General features: G+C 43.7%; 1 pseudogene; it reads right to left on the bottom strand.

The window, feature by feature from the left end:
* Positions 1 to 737: 737 nt before the first annotated feature.
* LOC120988921 overlaps positions 738 to 12,022 on the bottom strand; it is a 42,310-nt pseudogene continuing 31,025 nt past the window's right edge.

Raw genomic sequence — 12,022 nt, 5'->3', positions numbered from 1 at the left:
TAATGCATGAGTCCCACATGAATACTGTATAAGTTCCACCCAAATACTGAATGACTTTCATATGAGTTTTTTTTTTTAACAATATTTTTATTGAAGTTTTCAAAATCAATAAATATACAATACAGCAGATTTTTTTCATTGTCATACGTTTTGTTCTTTACATTAAACCTGTGAGCTGCCCTAGATAAAAGGTAAAAAGAATATAAAGTAAAACCTGAATCTAAAAATAAATCCGAAATAAAATTATAAAGAATTAGAAGGTCTGATCTGGGATCTTAGAAATGCAGTTTTGTATGAGGTCCGTCTGAGTACAACGTGAGTTACGCTGTTTTTTCTTTTAATATACTTATAGTTTATGTACAAAAATGATGTTTACTGTATATGTACTTGTGTAGAGGTTTCTCATGTATCTACATACATGGATCTAATATTTTTATATTGTAACATTATATAAGCCACATCAAAGTACTGTTATGTAAACCTTTTTGTAGATGTTATCCCCGATCAGGTGTGAACAGAAGGCCTCAGTGCCCAAGACAACAGTGTCCAACCATTGAGTCATCACTCTGCTTACACTTAACACGTAGACACTGTTTACTACAGATCAATTATCTTACATTTTATTCATCCTTAACCTGGCTAAGATGAAGGAGAAAGTCGCTTCTGGCATTGCAAGGCCCGGTTACAATAATGCCCTCCAAATTCTGTTGAAGAGCAAGTCTTAATGACCATGTAATTCAATGTAGTGTTACATATTCATCTTTATTCCACATCCACAATGATGTTACATAGGTTACTTTTTTATTTTTGGTTTATTTTTTACCTTTCCCCATCAGATTGTCTTTTGTGTTCAGCTCTGGTCTAAAGAGGATAATAAAGACCTTGGGCATGAATATACATATAAGCAATGACCAACTTGATGACAGTATGGCAAAAATCTCCATGGCTGAGGTATACTTGCCTCTAGCACTTAGGTAGGCTGGTATAAAGGACACCCAGACACTTAGAAAGGCCAACATGCTGAAGGTAATGAACTTGGCCTCATTGAAGCTATCTGGAAGTTGTCGGGCTAGGAAGGCAAGGATGAAGCTGATGGTAGCCATAAAACCCAAGTATCCAAGCATACACCAAAAAGCAGTCTTAGATCCTTCATTACAGTGAGCTATGATTACTCCAGGTAGGCTGAACATGTCATGGTCTGGGAATGGTGCGGAAAGGGACAGCCACATGACACAAATAAAAAGCTGAATAAGGACACCCAGCCCTATGACAAAGTAGGATGTTTTTGCACCAGTCCATTTTCTTAAGCTGCTGTCTGGCTTGGTGGCTTTGAAGGCTATGACGACTGTAATGGTTTTAGCTAGCACACACGAGACACATAAGCAAAAGACCAAGCCAAATGCTACCTGGCGGAGAAGACATTTCTCAGGATATGGATAACCAATAAAAGCTAAAGCGCACAAAAAGCAGAGAGAGATGGACAGCAGAAGAAGACAACTTATGGAGTAGTTATTGGCTCTGACAATGGGAGTAGTCTTATAATGGATAAAAAGTCCCAATAAGGCAACTGGGATTGTAGAGGATGTAATACTGGTGGCTGCCAATGTTGCTCCTAATGGCTCTTCAAAGGAAAGGAACTCCATGGTCTTCGGGAGGCATTGGCTCTGTAGAATATTTGGCCACTGATCCAATGGACATTGGAAACAGTCAATGGAATCTAGCATGGAGGAAATAGATTCATGAATGATAGCATTAATTTGAACCACTTTAGATTTAGATGAATACATATCATGATGACATGGTGGCAATAGAGACGAAATACACCATTAGTCAATGACAGCAAGATAACATGCTAACTTTTTATAAAAATGTATCAAAACAAATTACACATGATAAACTTCTATTAGCCATGACTCCTATACCTTCAGTTGGAGGATGGATTCACTTTTCCTAAACCCTATTTAGAACTTTTGTTGGCCATTTATTGGAGATGATGCCACAAGATTTATTTTTTTTGGTCGTCACACATTCTGCCCAGTCTAAAAGGATTGTGTCACGGTGACAGGTTCCCTCTAGAACAATAGACATTTTATGTGCTCTTCATGGATCCATTTTTGTTTCAGAAGCTCTATCATTAACATTTAGTCCTTCTTTGCATCTCATTCGGACACTATCTTGAAGGGATTGTCCAGGGTTACAATATATAAGGGCTTATCATTCAGATAATCATATAATAACAGATCCATAGGGACTGACTCTCAGCATCCCCATCAATCAGATGTTTGAAAGAGGTGCAGTGCTGAAGCCTCGTCAATATTTACTTTGATCAGTACAGAGAATGACAAGAGTCTGATATTGATGGGCATCTGTGAGCAGATTTGTACCTATGAAACTGACCTGTTGCATGTACGCTTAGCAGCTGAAGGTCATCTGTGCTGGTCCTTTGTTCATATGTGCCCACATTGCTGAGAAAAATTATGTTTTAATATATGAAAATGAGCCTCCAGGAGGAACGGGGGAAATGGCATTACACCTAGAGGCTCTGCTTTCTCTGCAACTGCTGCACCCTCTGCACTTTGACTTCACTCTCTCGGTTGATAGTCCATCAATATTGTGATTTTGGAAAACTCCTTTAAAGGGTCTGTACTAGTGTTGATCGAGCACCAAAGTGCTTGGGTGCTCGAGTAAAACACCTCGGGATGCTCAGGTGCTCAGTAGACAATGGAAGTCAATGGGAGAACCCGAGCATTAAACCAGGCGCCCCCTGGTCTGAAGAGAGGACGGTGTCTGGTTCACATGAAAAGGTCATAAATTGATGACAACACCACTGAAATGGTTCGGGAACAGCATGGGGAGGATGTCTGGATGCATCTTGGACTCCCAGGTCACTGCTGGGAACGATGTTGTCCGAGTAGTACGCCACTTTTACAGACTGACAATAATACGCACCAAACCGAAGATAAAATCGATTTTAGGGGAAAAATTGTTAGGAAACATTCTTTCCTGTATATTTACTTATATATAAAGTGCAAGTGCTTCCAAAAATTACAAGGAAGTGGCGCTCCGATACTACCTGTATATCACATAAAGGAGGGCCTCATTCACATTGTGGTACAATTGTTCAGGTAGTGGGACTCCTACACTCATTAAGCCTATGCACTAAGTTAAAAGGGCTGCCAAAAATTACAAGGAACCGGCACTACAATACACCCTTTATTACACATAAAGGAGGGCATCATACACACCCTTGAAAAATTATGATTGCCGGCCTGCTGGTGACCCTGTAAAACATTAGAAGCAAGGGCCTGTTGGTGACCCTCTAAAACATTAGGGGTGAGGGTCTGCTGCTGATCTGACCATCTAAAACATTAGGGGCGAGGGTCTGCTGCTGAGCTGACCATCTAAAACATTAGGGGTGAGGGCCTGCTGCTGATCTGACCATGGAAAAAATTATGGTTGAGGGCCTGCTGCTGAGCTGACCATTGAAAAAATTATGGTTTAGGGTGTGCTGGTGAGCTGAGCCTTAATCTCTAAAACATTAGGGGCAAGGGCCTGCTGCTGATCTGACCATGGGAAAAATTATTGGCAAGGGCCTGCTGCTGAGCTGACTCTCTAAAACATTAGGGGCAAGGGTGTGCTGATGAGCTTACTATCGAAAAAATTATGGTTGAGGGTCTGCTGCTGAGCTGACTCTCTAAAACATTAGGGGCGAATGCCTGCTGCTGATCTGACCATTGAAAAAATTATGGTTGAGGGGTGGCTGCTGAGCTGACCATCGAAAAAATTATGGTTGAGGGCCTGCTGCTGATCTGACCATCGAAAAAATTATGGTTGAGGGCCTGCTGCTGATCTGACCCGCTAAAACATTAGGAGCGAGTGCAGCCTAATAACCATGTTGATATGATGGAGGAGGAGAGCGAGAAAAGGAAGATTGAACCATATAACCCTTTTCGTGGTGGAAGGGGTGCATGGGAATACAGTGTATTCAATACACCATTAGTGTTGATCGCGAATATTCTAATCGCAAATTTTTATCGCGAATATTGGTACTTCGAAGAATTCGCAAATATCTAGAATATAGTGCTATATCTTCGTAATCGCAAATATTCTAGATTTCTTTTCATCAGTACCCATGATCCCTCACTGCTTCTTGCTTGTGGGCCAATGAGAAGGCTGCAATATCTTTGACTTTAAGAGTAGTGTTGATCGCAAATTTTCGGATCGCAAATTTTTATTGCCGATTTTCGCAATCAAGAAAATAATGACTGGAGATCACGAATTCTCACATTTGCGAATATATGATGAATATTCGCCCAAATATTCGTGAAATATCGTGAATTTGAATATTGCCCCTGCCGCTCATTACTGTACACCATAAAAGCCACATTTAAAGTGCCTTTATGTTCAGCCGCTTTCCTCTGGTGGAGTAGAGAAGTCAGGGGCAATCCAGGCCTTGTTTATTTTGATAACAGTCAACCTGTCAGCATTTTCAGTTGACAGTCGGATGCGCTTATTAGTTATTATGCCCCCAGCAGCACTAAATACCCGCTCTGACAAAATACTGGCCTCAGGGCAGGCCAGCACCTCCAAGGTGTAGAGCGCCAGTTCGTGCCATGTTTTCAGCTTGGACACCCAGTAGTTGTAAGGCACTGAGGGATCATTGAGGACGCTGACACTGTCTGCTATGTACTCCTTCACCATCTTCGAAAACTTTTCTCTCCTTGTGACACTAGGCCGCGCATCAGGGTGAGGTTGCTGGCGGGGTATCATGAAACTGTCCCAGGCCTTGGAGAGTGTTGCCCTGCCTCTGTTGGAACTGCTGTGTGTTCCCCTCATCTCCCCTCCTCAGTTGCCCAAGGAACTACGTACTCTGCTGCCAGCGTTGTCAGCTGGAAATTTTTGGAGCAATTTTTCCACAAGGACCTTCTGGTATTGCACCATTTTGCTCGTCCTCTGCATCACAGGATTGAGAGATGAGAAGTTCTCTTTGTAGCTGGGGTCGAGAAGGGTAAACAACCAGTAATCAGTGTTGGCCAAAATGCGCATAACGCGAGGGTCACGGGAAAGGCAGCATAACATAAAGTCAGCCATGTGTGCCAGAGTGCCAACAGTCAAGACTTCGCTTTCCTCATCAGGAGGATAACTCTCATTCTCCTCTTCCTCCTCTTCTGGCTATCACCCTGTGTACTGTCTTTCCCCATTTCCACCTCTTCCACATGCAAAGCGTCCTTCTTCATTGTGAGCAGTGGGCGTTTCAGTAGACACAGAAGTGGGATGGTTACGCTGATAATAGCGGCATCGCCGCTCACCATCTGTGTTGATTCCTCAAAGTTGCCTAAAACCTCTCAGAGGTCAGACATCAATGCCCACTCGTCGCTTGTGAAGAGCGGAAGCTGACTGGAAAAGCGACAACCATGTTGCAGCTGGTATTCCACTACTGCCCTCTGCTGCTCACAAAGCATGGCCAACATGATATTCGGGCACATGATTAGGGGGCATCTATGGGGCACTTGTTAATGGCACAAGATTGGGGGACATTTATGGGGGTACTTGTTACTAGCACATGATTGGGGGGCATCTATGGGGGTACTTGTTACTGGCACATGATTTGGGGGCATCTATGGGGAAAATTAGTGGCGGCTGGGGACTGAGTAATGAGGGGACCGCTGCTGCCATCAGGCTGCGGAAAGCCTCAGTGTCCACAAGCCTATATGGAAACATTTCCAGGGCCAGCAATTTGAAAAGGTGTGCAATTAGTGCTATGGCCTGTGGGTGGGTGGCTGGGTATTTGCGCTTTCGTTCTAAGGCCTGGGGTATGGACATCTGTATGCTGGGACACAGAAGTGGATGTGCTAGCTGATGGTGTTTGCGAAGGTCCAGGTGCATGGCGGGAGACATCTGGGCCTGCGTTTTGGACAGGTGATTGGTGAGCATGTATCACAGGTGAAGAGGAGGCAGTGGTGTGACCCGCAGACACTGATTGTGGACCCAGGCGTTCAGCCCACCTATTAGGGTGCTTTGATGCCATGTGGCGGATCATGCTGGTGGTGGTGAGGTTGCTAGTGTTCACGCCCCTGCTCTTTTTGGTACGGCACAGGTTGCAAATGAAAATTATTTTATACCGATGTAGCCTGAGGAAGCGCATGTAGCGCGAAACGGCTGCCGCTGTTTGATGCGTGCTCTTGAATTGTCCGCTTCCTGCCTTACTTGATTTTGAATAAAGCTGCTGTTATTAATGGCATATGGGTGAGTGCCGCTGTTCCTCTCTTCTTCTACATCGGTATTATTTGCACTTTACTCTCCACGTTCAGCTGTTCACCACCGAGCGTATGTGCCCTCGCCAGCCGTGTGAATCGCACTGACTGTCAACGCCTACTGTCTGTGTGACTGTGCCGCCCCCTACCTCATCTGTGGGAAAATTCTTTTATCATCCGCACTTTCCTCAAAAAAGCGCAAGACTGCAGAACACCTACCCCTTGGCAAGGGAGACTGCCACAAGGGGGTGTTCCAGGGAACAGTTGCGGGCCTGTTTGTTGTGGCCCGCGTTCTCCCTTTTTCCACCCCACTGCCTCTTCCAGCCTGTTGCGGTGCTGCGGATCCCTCCCCCTCTGTACTGCTGTCCTCGCTCGACTTGCCACCTTTCCAGGTTGTTTCAGTGTTTTCATCATCCACCACCTCCTCTTCCACTTCCTCACTCTGGTCATCCTCCTGACTTGTTGACCTAACAACAAACTCACACTTATTGACAACTGTGTCTCATCCTTGGTAAGAGGCTCAAATCAAGGAATGGCGATGAAAAGAGCTCCTCGGAATATCCAAGTGTGGGATCACTTGTTTTCCAAGACTCTCCATGGTGGGAGGAAGGAGGATCAGGGTGAGGATTGTGTTGACCAGACTCTTGGCTACTGAGACTGGACATGGTGGAAGACAGGGTGGTGCTTAACCAACTGGAAGCATTATCTGCTGCAATCCAACCGACCACCTGGTCGCACTGGTCTAAATTCGAGAGTGGTGTCCTACACCGCCCTGCAAACTGGGACATGAAGCTAGGTATCGTGGATGAGTGTGTTTCTTGTGCTCTTGCAGCAGGCACAGTTTCACCACGCCCATGGCCACAGCCTCTGTGGGCACCATCAGTAGCATGACCACTTCCCTGTCCCTAACTGCTCGCCTTCTGCATAATGTCTCTGCCACTATCAGAGAAAAAATTAGACTGAATGTCACTGATATTTAGGATGCGCAAACGTTATACAGGAGATGTAGCGCAGGTAATGTAACTGTCCGCAGCAGACACCGTCTATGGAAAAAGTACACTGGATGTCACAGATATATTTTGTATGCGTACACTTTAAACAGGAGATGTAGCGCAGGTAATGTCACTGTCTGCAGCGGCCAAAAAATTGCAAGCTATTTAGCGCAAGTTGCGCCTTAAAATATATTTTGCTACCAGATGCAACTATAGTCCTTAAAAGGACTTTTGGGTCTCTAACACCAACCCTGCCTAACAATTTTTTTTTATTCAATTCCCTATACTATCTGTCGCTTCTACAGCACAGCTCTCCCTGACTAAGACTGAGCCGAACACGTGTCATCGGGTGCTTTATAGCCAGCCAATCTCTGTAATGCCAGTAACCAACATCGCTACGAAATTACAGTGAGTGGCAGTACTTGCCTGCACGTTTATTGGTTGCTTAGCAGCAAACGTTCGGGGAGGAAACTTGAGCATCACGCTCGAGCATTATTTGGCCGAACACAGCGATGTGCCGAGCATGCTCGATCAACACTAGTCTGTAGAAGATTTGGAAAAATAAATGACTGCTTTCTTTCAAAAACAGTATACCTGTCTAGAAGTTGTGTCTGGAATAGCACCTCAGCCCCAACCTGGCCAATCCCTTTAAAAATGTATCAGAGGATGAGATAAATTTATATTATTAGGGTTGGGTTTGGGGCTACTGGAAGACAATATTAGGTTTCAACGTTCATCTTTATATGTTTTATATGAAAACTTTATTCTAAGGGTCAGTAGTCCTTTGAAGTACCTGTCTGATTTGAGATATCTCCTGGAGGACACTGGACACATTGGAAGCAGCACACAGGCTTTCCAGGTATTTCAGCTTTTCGGAAGCCTGGGGGACAACTGTGACTGCAGGTAGAGATGGGGATCTAGAGAGAGGAAAATCTGAAACTTTAGAGCGACACATGATACAGCTCAAGATCAGTATGAAGTACGTAAAGCAAAGTACCTACACAATCATAGGAATCATGCCTTAGTTATGCCAATCTATAAGTTCATCATTAGCAATACCTGCATTTGCTTTCCTGTCCACTGGATGGCGGAGTTGTTTACCATGATTTTGTTTCCTTGCTGAGTGCTGCCATCATAACTACCCACTTTTAGATGCTGAACACTTCCCTGGGGTCCAATTTGCCAGTTCACAATATCGTACACTGCTGGAAAGTCTCCATTGGAATCAAAGTAAATGTCTCTGTGGTCAGAAGTTGTGAAATTAACTGATCTCATAGAACGCAGGATCTGAAGAAACAAATCGCAGCATTTCCTGAATCATACATCACATGGCTCATAAAAGAAGATACTGTATAGATATATGTATACATGAAGATCTTTTGGTCTGGCTGCTTCCTGACAGTTATTTTGGAAAAAGGATGGATCCCTGTTGAAGTCCATTGTAGTTGGAGGGCATCCAGCTGTCCCCAGCATTATGCGGCTATGCTGGATACGTGAACGTAGGCAGGCTTTTCCTTTTCCAGCCTGCCTTAAAAATTATTTTAGGGAACTAGAAGAGAAGCTCAAGTCCAGGACCTCCAAGGTAGTGTTTTCAGAAATACTAACAGCGACATGAGTGTCACCAGGGAGACAACTGGAGCTTAGGGAGTTAAATAAGTGGCTCAGAAGCTGGTGCAGGAAGGAAAGGTTTGGGTTCATGGAGAACTGGGCCAACTTCGCGGTCGGTTACAGGCTCTACAGTAGGGACGGGCTGCACCTTAATGGAGAGGGTGCAACTGCTCTGGGGGAAAAATGGTTAGACGGCTGGAGGAGCTTTTAAACTAGGATCTGGGGGAGGGTGGTGGGGTCATACTAATAAAGGGGTAGATAGTGTAGATAGAGAGTGGGATATAGAAGAGGACAGTGGGGATTTAGTGGGGGCTGGGGTTAGCGAGGAAAGTAGGGAGAAGACTGGGCAGAACTGTTCACCGATGAAAAATAGAGCTGCTGGTAACAAGAACCTGTTACATACAAACATCAACCAAGGTAACCCAAAAATCCAGGATATTCACTTTACAGGTAATAGTAATTTAAAATGTATTTTCACAAATGCCAGAAGTCTAGCTAGCAAAATGGGGGAGCTGGAGGCTATGGAACTAGAAGAACACATAGATGTAGTTTGTATGGCTGAGACATGGTCGGACTCTTCACATGACTGGGCTGTTAATATTGAGAGTTTTTACACTATTTAGGAAAGACAGGGTCAATAGAAAAGGTGGTGGCGTGTGCCTGTATGTGAGGAGTGATCTGAAGACAAGTGTGAAAGAGGCAATTGTGGGTGAAGATGGTGAGGATGTGGAAACCGTATGGGTGGAATTTCAAAGGGATATAAACACTGAAACAATAATACTTGGTGTAATCTATAGATCCCCTAACATCACAGAGGAGATAGAAATGCAACTGTATAACCAAATAGAGCAGGCGGCACAGGCTGGCACAGTGGTCATAATGGTAGATTTTAACTTCCCAGACATTGACTGGGGTCATGGTTCTACCTCAACCGCAAAGGGGAGAAGATTCCTCAACTTTCTGAAGGACCACTTTATGGGCCAGTTTGTAGAAGCTCCTACTAGGGGCAATACTCTGTTGGATCTGGTAATTTCTAATGATGCAGAGCTTGTTGGAACTGTTACTGTTCGAGAAACACTAGGTAATAGTGACCACAATATAATTATATTCCCTCTAAACTATAAGAAGCAAACTCTGCCAGGCAGAGAAAAGACACTGAATTTTAAAAAGGCTAATTTCCTTGGGTTGAGGGCAACATTTCAGGGCATAGACTGGGGGCAGCTGCTGTCACAGAATAATACTGAGGATAAATGGGAGAGCTTTAAATCCACATTGAGTAATTGCACAAAAAAATTTATTCCTTTAGGTATCAAGTATAAATGGCTAAAATTAAACCCCCCCCCGTGGCTTACAGCTACTGTAAAAAGGGCAATAAAAGACAAAAAAAGGGCATTTAAAAAATACAAATCTGAGGGGTCAGCTGGAGCGTTTGAAGATTACAAATCTGTAAAAGGAGATAAAATTAGCAAAAATAAAAAACAAACAGCAGGTGGCAAAAGAGAGCAAAACAAATGCCCAAAAATTATTTAAATATATAAATGCTAAAAAACCAAGGTCTGAGCAGGTAGGTCCCCTAAAAAATGGTAAATGGGGGTTATTCACTGAAGATATGGAAAAGGCAGAGTTACAAAATGTTTTTTTTAGCTCTGTATAGACAAAAGAAGAGAAAGGAGCTAATATATGTGGTGCTGGGGCTGTTAGTACATCCAGCAATAGGTATGCGACCCCTAAATGCTTGAACAAAACATATCAAAGTGAATGGGGGTGCTGAAAACTGAAAACAAAAAAAGTTTATTATTATTACCCAAAACTAGAAGTAGGTGAATATAAAATCCAACTTTAATAAGCGACACGTCCAATTGTTTGGATAGCAACTACCACAGGGAATCTATTTGCTACTAGCAAGGAAGCACAAAATAAATGACCCCCAAAAGCTACATCCCACGGGTAGGTATAGGCACTGGACTGTGCACTAATGCTGATAGGTGGGTGTGCAGCTGTCCCAGACGCAGCTGATCAAACACCCAAGACCTCTAGCAGAATAAGAGCAATTACACTGGAAAATGCTGGGGATAAAAAGTGTTCTCTTTGTCTCTCATTTACAACTAGAGCATTGGAAATGTAACCACTCTTGCTGCCAATAAGAGAGCTGACCATGGCTATCATAGCGCCGGAGCGCTGCCCCTGTGAGAGAGGGGTTGCATGTTATAAATGCCCATTGATACTTGGAATCTGCTCTTGTTCTAAGCTCACATTTTTGGTTCCTGATGAGGCATCACAAAATGAAGAAGAAACGTGTAGAGCTGCTAGGTTATTTAGGCGTGTAGCATGTTTAGGGCGATGAGGGCAAATAGTTAAAACATATAGCAATAACTCTGAGAGACGCTGTGGGGATATGTCATCAGCTGTCTTATTGGCAGCAAGAGTGGTTACGTTTCCAATGCTCTAGTTGTAGATCCGGCAATCTGTATGCAAATGGACTCCATTTGTAGACGGATCCGGATGCGAATCCATCTCTTTTAATGCATTGCAATACCGGATCTGTCTCTCCGGTTGTCATCCAGAAAAATTGATCCGGAACACTTGGGCCCGGATCCGGCATTAATGCTTTTTTAATGTAAAATAATGCCGGATCCGGAATTCCGGCAAGTGTTCTTGAATTTTGGACGGAGATAAGTTAAATAAGGTAAATATGAACAAGGCTCTGGGTCCAGATGGATTACACCTAAGAGTCCTTAAAGAGCTCAGTTCAGTCATTACTGTGCCCCTGTTTATAATTTTTTAAGATTCGCTAGGTACTGGTACAGGGTCAAGTGATTGGTGCAAGGCAAACGTGGTGCCCATATTCAAAAAAGGATCTAGGTCCTCCACAGGTAATTATAGACCAGTTAGTTTAACTTCTGTTGTGGGAAATATGTTTGAAGGACTCTTAAGGGACTATATACAGGAGTATGTGACTGTAAATAATATTATAAGTGATAACCAGCATGGGTTTACCAAGGGACAGAAGTTGTCAGACTAACCTTATTTGTTTTCATGAGGAGGTGAGTAGTAGCTCGGACAGAGGGCGGGCTGTGGATGGTTTTTTCAGCCTGTTTTTCAGATTGGTGGGGGTCCGACACTTGGAACCCCTACTCATCAGCTGTGAACTGGAAACAAAACAATGGA

The sequence above is a fragment of the Bufo bufo genome, chromosome 1, assembly GCF_905171765.1.
Source record: "Bufo bufo chromosome 1, aBufBuf1.1, whole genome shotgun sequence".
Lineage (NCBI taxonomy): Eukaryota > Metazoa > Chordata > Amphibia > Anura > Bufonidae > Bufo > Bufo bufo.
The sequence above is the reverse complement of the archived record's forward strand: the minus strand, read 5'-3'. Positions and strand labels throughout refer to the sequence as shown.